We start from the raw sequence: 7,020 nt of genomic DNA, 5'->3' as shown, positions 1-7,020 counted from the left end.
ACTCAGGGTCAGCCTGTGGTGGCATCATAGAACAGGATGCTCCCATATTCTAATACAAACCTTCAGGTCCTTTACAAGTTGACACACTCAGATACATTCTCAACAAACTAATTAAAAATGCTCAGTTACCAAATATTTTAGAACATTGAACCATTTTTCTCATAATAATAAGTAACTTTCTTCATCTCTTTCTATTTTAAATCTTTTTTTAGTTGTAGATAGACATGATACCTTCATTTTATTTAACTTTATGTGGTGCTGAGGATTGAACCCAGGGTTTCACACATGTGAGAAGAGCCCTGAACCACTGAGCCACAACCCCAGGCTTCTTCATTTCTATTTTAATGGATGTTACTTTACTAAAATTTCACTGCTAAATTAATGTGAAGAGTTGGTATAACAAGGTTTTGGGGTAAAAGTAGTGAACTGTGTCAAGATAAATCTGAAATTCCAGCGAAGGCACCAGAAGTGTGTCCAGGAGCTGGGTCCCTGGTGGCTAGAGCTGTTGGCGAGCCGCTTTCCTGGGTCTGTGGGTGACAGTGAGCCCAAGAACAGGCTGATCCTGGGAGTCAGGCCAGGGGAGCAGGAGAGAGTTCATGTATCAAGTACTTTGAAAATGAGTACTTATGACTCCACTGAAGCCTTTCAATGTTTAAAATCCATGCAAAACACTTACTTGGCAAGTTACAACAGGAACAGCTGATGTTTATGACTGCGCTTTCTTTTTCAGCTTTAAACTGGACTCTAATACCTGCAATTAGGCAATAATTTTCTGAAGTCAGTGAATTTTTTAAAGCCATAGAAAAATGAAGATAAATAGAAATATGTGGTTTATGTGTGTTAATGTGTAACGATGCTTCATATTTAATTCTATTTCTTTAGTATGCAAAGAAGATTACTTAATAAGTATTTATGCTGTCAGTTAATAGGAATGAAATTTGTTTTTAAAATATAAAGCCTAATCAAAAAAGTAAGATTTATTTTGAAACAGGTCACTGCATTTTTAAAGAAGTGACAGTTGGATTTGCAAGCAGAATGTGCTTGTGTTCACTAAGCCCTTTCTACCTGCTGTGCTGGGTCATCCCTCAGCACTCCCTGAGCTTGGTTCTCCTCAGCAGTAAGAGTGCTGGGTGCAGAGGTGAAAGCCACCCTGCTCAGTGCTGCTGCAGGACAGGATCCCAGCATCACAAGCAGCCTTCCCACTTCAGAGTTTGGGTCCCATCCCTGTCTCCAGTAAGGCCACTCTCCCTGCTAGTGGGAGACGAGACTGCTTCCCAGCTTCCCCCAGCCTCCTGTGAATGCTGAGCTGCTGCTCCTGGTGTGAGTTCAGGTCCAGGACCTTTATTCCAGTCCTCCTGATCCTCTCCCAGCATCGCTTACAGCCACGAGCTCCTCCTGTGAAGCTGTGTCTCGAGGAGGTGGGCTCCCAGAGCCCGGCTCAGCAGGGATGGTGCTGGGCAGTGACTAGCCATCAGGTTTGGCTCTGGGTTATGTTCTTATTCGTCAGAAAGGGTCAGCAGCATAGACAAAGGTGAACATCACAAGACAGTGAGAGGCAGTAAGAAATCGAGGTGAAAGAGAGGGAAGTTAGGGAACTCACAAGGGAATGACCTGTGTGTGCCCAATGCAAAAGCCCTACGATCCTGAACACTTTTCTAGGGTGAATTGCACGTTTTACTTTAAATGCCCTAGGATACCAAATAAAGAACAAAATGAAATGGAGCAGAAGATTCCCAGTATCCCCATGAGAAAGGCACACAGGTTGCTCTGGGGGCGGGCAGTACTCACGATACGAGCACAGAGAGAGATCTCTGCCACGCGGGCCCAGGACAGCCCTGCAGAGTGGTAACCTGGCTGGCAAGAGTCTTCTGTGAAGAAGACACCATGTTCCTTGTGCTGACTTTCTAAAACGTCCTCAACACAGGAATCTGCATTTCAGCAATAGCAAAGGAGTTTGGTTAAGGAGATGTTTTACAAACTGCCAAGTGAATGCAGTCGAAGTGTGTGGCTCTCTGCTGTTCCGGATCAGAAGAGGAACTCGAGTATATCCTTCCGGATATCCACCAACAGATTGCTTTTCTGTCTCTGATAAACAGGACTCCACTTTATATCAGCACAAGGAAGGTAAGATTTCCTCAGAAAATAGTCCCAGGGCTTCTCCTAAAACACAAGGAAATGAGAATGGAGGGGCCCACCTTTCCATGTTTACACGAAGATTGCAGCGTATTTATTTCAGGAAAATGCTAAGAAGATGTTAGGAATGTGTTCCCTGACTCTGATGTGCATGTACTCTCAGGTTTTCAATAGGCTGCAAGCAGAAGGAATCTTACAGTGTCAGAAGAAACTTTCCTGCTTCCAGGCAGAAAAGTCAGTATGAAATAGTTTATAGTTTTCATTGCTCTTCCTAGCCTAGGGTGGACACTCTCTGCTCATTGGATTTTCACCCCATTTGTGTCATTTGCATTGGGAACACTACATGTGATTGAATTCTAAATCAGGTTTGAATCCCTAATTGTTGCTCAAAATGACTTGAAAAGTACTTCACCATGATGCAGCTCTTCAATAAAAAAGATAGTGCGTATGAAGCAAATCATTACCATGGCTGTGCAGTGGTGAGAAAATTCTCTCAGGCACCACATATTTGGCTTCATCTCTAGAAATGTTATTGAACTGCAAAATACAGACATCACGAGAATATTTCACTCTGTGGAAGTCGGAAGTGTGTCTGTTCTCATTATTATAGCCCCGTGTCTTAAAAATGTATTAGGGGACGCCCAGGGATATTTGTCACAAGACTCTAATTTTTTGTTTCCTATATTCTTTCAATCAAACTCATGCAGTATTTTGCAAAAAGTTCATTGTGGCATTTTGATTCCCTCTTCCCTCCTTGAATTATTTTTAAAAATCTAGGGTGTGATTTCCCTTAAAATTTAGATCAATAAGGATACAGCTGCAGGACCACCTGGCCAGAGAGAGGCCTGAATACCACTGTGAACGTTGCTGCTCCATGCTCTGTGGTGCTGCAGGCCTGTTCTCACGTTTGATAAGCAATGTTCAACTCACACAATGAACATCTTGCTAACCCAGTTCCTAGCACGGGCACTGTTTTGAGAAAGGATCAAAACTCTGTACATGACTTCTTATACAAAATGTTGTCCTCACCTTGGATCTCGGTGTCATTTGAGGCTCTCAAAGTTTTTAGTCTCTCATAAAACTTGTTGTAGTTCTTACAATCTACCTCCCGCAGATGTCAACTTAACGTGAACCCCATATGAAATCCCTACCCTTTTATTTCCACACCCACACTTTATGCTTTTAATGTTAGAAGTTGTTTATAGGTTATAAATATATTCCCCAACATTGGTCATAGTTAGTTTTGAGACTTGTTTTTGTCTTTCAATTTATGCTGGGATCAGAAGGGATCTGCATCTTATGGCATTGGGTCATTCTGTACCTGTCTACACATTGTTCTTTACCAGTGAGCTCAGACGTTCACATGTCTTCATGTTGCTGTTAGCACCCTCTGGGTCCAATCCAGAGACCCTCCGCAGCACCTTTCATAAGGCTGCTCTCCTGGAACAAGTCCCTTGGTCTTTGTCGTCGGAAGCATTTTCTCTCCTCCATGTTTGAAGCACAGTTTGGGCTGGGTGCCATCTTCAGTTCTAGGGGTTTGCTCCTTCAGTGTTTTGCATGCACCAGTCCACGTGTTCCTGGCCTGCAAGGTTTCTGGTGAGAAATCCACTGAGGGTCTAACGAAGATCCCCTTGTATATGATAAATCACTTTTCTCTCTTTCAAAATTCTCTGCTTTTAACTTTGATCATTTACCTGTAATGTAAACATCTTGGTGTTGACATCTTTAGTTCCAACTTATTTGGGATCCTTTAGGGGGTCACAGATTTGAGTGTCTGTTTCCCTCCTCAGGACTGGGAACTTTTCAGCCACTATTTCTTTAAACTCGCTTCACTCTGCATTCTTTCTCCTTCCCTTTGGAACCTCCATGAAGCCTACATTGATCTGCTGGATGCTGTCCTATGAGTCCTGCAGGTTTCCTTCATTCTGTGTCATTGTTTCTTCCTTCTGTTCCTCTGACTTGGTAATCTGAAATGAAATGTCTTTGAGCTTGCTGATTCTGCTTGATTGAATCTGCTGTCGAAGCTCCCTGTTGAATTATTCAGTTCATTCATTATATTTCTCAGCTCTTGGATTTTGGTTTGGTTCTTTTAAATGATTTCTATCTCTTGGTTGAACTTCTAATTTTGCCCTTGTACTGGTGGCTTTCTGATTTTATTTCATGGTCTATCTATATTGTCTAGTAGCTCAATGCTATTTTTCAAGAGTATTATTTAGAATTCTTTGTCAGGCAATTAGTAGATCCCCATTTCTATAGTGTAGGTAATTGAAACATTATTTTGGTCCTTTTATGGTGTCATGTTTCCTTGATTCTTCATGTTGTTTGTAGCCTTTTGCATTGGATATTTGTGCATTTAAAAAAGTAGTCACCTCTTCCAGTCTTTACAGACTGGCTTTAGCAAGGAAAGCCCTTCATGAGTATCTAGTGCAGAGATGCTTGACCAACTACCAGAGTGTTCCAAGGGGCTATGCTGCTGAAATGAACAGGCAGGCTCCCCCAGCGCTTGGGCCTTTTTATTTATCACTTATTTCATTTCACCACCCTTTCCAGAAGCCTCTCCTAAACACAACTTCACCTTGTGCTCTCTCAGCACGACCCCGGTGTGCACAGGTATCATCTGGCTCCTTCACTTTGCCATGTAGGAACTGGGGCTTAGAAATCTTAGGCAGGCCACTACGCTGGCTGATGCCATTCTGTGAGTGATAAGTTGTCCTTTGTCTCTGACCCAGGAATCTAACATCTTCTGCCAGCACTTTGGAGAGGGAAGCAGGCTGAGTCCTTCACTCATTGGTGGGGTGAAATCCCAGACAACTCTTCACAGTTCTCAAAAGGTGATGGTCTTTGTGTTAAGTATGTGTAATGGAGATTCATGTGCTTTGAAAAAATTGTACTCCAATAAAGTTAAACCTTTAAAAGTGCTAACAACACTTTGAATCCAATTATTGCCCTCTTTATTGGGAAATCTAGGATGCTCGTTCCAATGTGTAAGCAAGATCTCTTAAACAGTTTCAGGGCCTACATTTACCACATTGAAGTCTGGATATTGGTGGCTTTCTTTGGTGCTCTGAGGCTTTTCTGACACTACCACATCTACAGAACAAAATGAAATATCGTGTGTACATATACACACACATATCACACACATATATAAATTGTGTATGAATCAATTGATTCAACTCTGAAGTCTTTACAAAACTAAAGGGTTTATGCAACATTTCCTTTGGAGTAAATGAATATACAACTACAAACATATCACTGTACAAGTGAGGAAAATGTGTCAGTTTTTACATAAACAGTCAAGCGAGTAATAATATCATTTTCCTCTTGTCATCTACATGTTATTTAGGGAATTAAAATCCCACTAACATTTTCCTGTATTAGACTAATAATTTGAGAAGCTAAGCTAAAGGAAAAATTGCTGTGGAATCATAATGGAAATAATAGTACCTTTCTTTGTAGATCAGATTAAGGCAGTTTGCAATGAAAAAAAAGCTGATATTGTTCACCAGGGAATATAGCATTAGGATTCCAATTTCATAATTTGAAAGCTTGGCGTACACAGATAAATCATTTTAAGCTTTTTGGCAGTGTTAAGTTTGTTGTCAAGATTACAAAGTTCCTGCTGACATTCTTAGGAAAGGGACGCAAGTGCAGCTCTGATTTGCCTTTGCCGTCAGCTCCTTTCTTCTTGCTTTTGTGAAGTACACAGCACACAGTCGTCATCTAAGTCACGTGCTGGGTAATGGCTCCCAGGTCTTTGGTCTCTGTTCTATGGGTAACTTAGTGCCCACTGATGACTCTCTTTAAACACATGAACTCTTTTTAAAGCAGTCCACATATGAAAATATGAAGATGGTGTTATTTCTCCCATAAAGACAAGCTTTCAGCAAGGTGCCACAGCCCTGCCTCTGCTGTCCCTTGTGGTCCAATCTGCAGCCCTGCCTATAGGGACATTGGTGCCCAAACAGTCCCTTGTCCTTCAGATCCTGAGCACAGTGGTTTCTCTACCATTGCATACTGATCTCTGTGTGTCCAAAATTTTGTTAATCTTAATATTTAATCATACAAGTTTCACATGAGCAAATTCTTTTTGCAAAGAAAGGAAATGTTCCAAGCAAGGGTAAAGTCTCTTCAGTGTCTGTGTCTAGTCATAGACTGTCATCACCATCTGACCTGTGAGCGTCCTTCAGGGCCATGTGCAGAGGTCAGAAACCAAGCTTCCCGGCATTTCTGGTCCAGGGCTGCCTGCCAAGGCCACCACCAGCGCTGTCTTTGTCCCCACATCGGGGTGCTGTGCTGCTGGGGCCCTTTCATGTGTTCACCATTTCACAGCCTGAACAGTGAAGTGAGTAGGTGAAGCCAGTACAGCAACATGATCCAGCCTTGGGACTTTCACCTCTGTCATCAGCAATGAGACCGTGGTGCTGAGCCCCAGTAAGAAGTCCAATTACATCTTTGCCAATTACATCAATGAGACCTTTTCTTTATGCCTCAGTTTACTACCTAGAATCTGGGAAGGTCAGTCCGCTGAGCTGCCAGAGTTTGAGAATCGCAAACAGGAGGCATTTAGGGAAAAGAGGCGTTTGCTTCTCCATGACATGAAAGAAGCCTGGGGGGAGCCAGGCAAGGCCGTGGGGCTGGCTGCCAGGCATAAGGTTCTGAGTGCTGCTTTGCCAGCCTCAGCACACGGCTTCCTGCTCGTGGGCCGGTGAGCTCTGAAGCAGAGCAGGCCTGGTACCAGTGCCTCAGTTTGTCTTTCCTGCTTAATAAAAGGCAGCCCTTGAGTTTATTTTCTTTTGCTATGATGCACTTTTGATTTGAGTCCACAAATGTTCATTATTTAGAAAAACTAAGAGAAAAGGGGAATGAGGAAGGGCCAGGGGACTG

This window comes from Ictidomys tridecemlineatus, chromosome 13, assembly GCF_052094955.1.
Source record: "Ictidomys tridecemlineatus isolate mIctTri1 chromosome 13, mIctTri1.hap1, whole genome shotgun sequence".
Lineage (NCBI taxonomy): Eukaryota > Metazoa > Chordata > Mammalia > Rodentia > Sciuridae > Ictidomys > Ictidomys tridecemlineatus.
The sequence above is the reverse complement of the archived record's forward strand: the minus strand, read 5'-3'. Positions refer to the sequence as shown.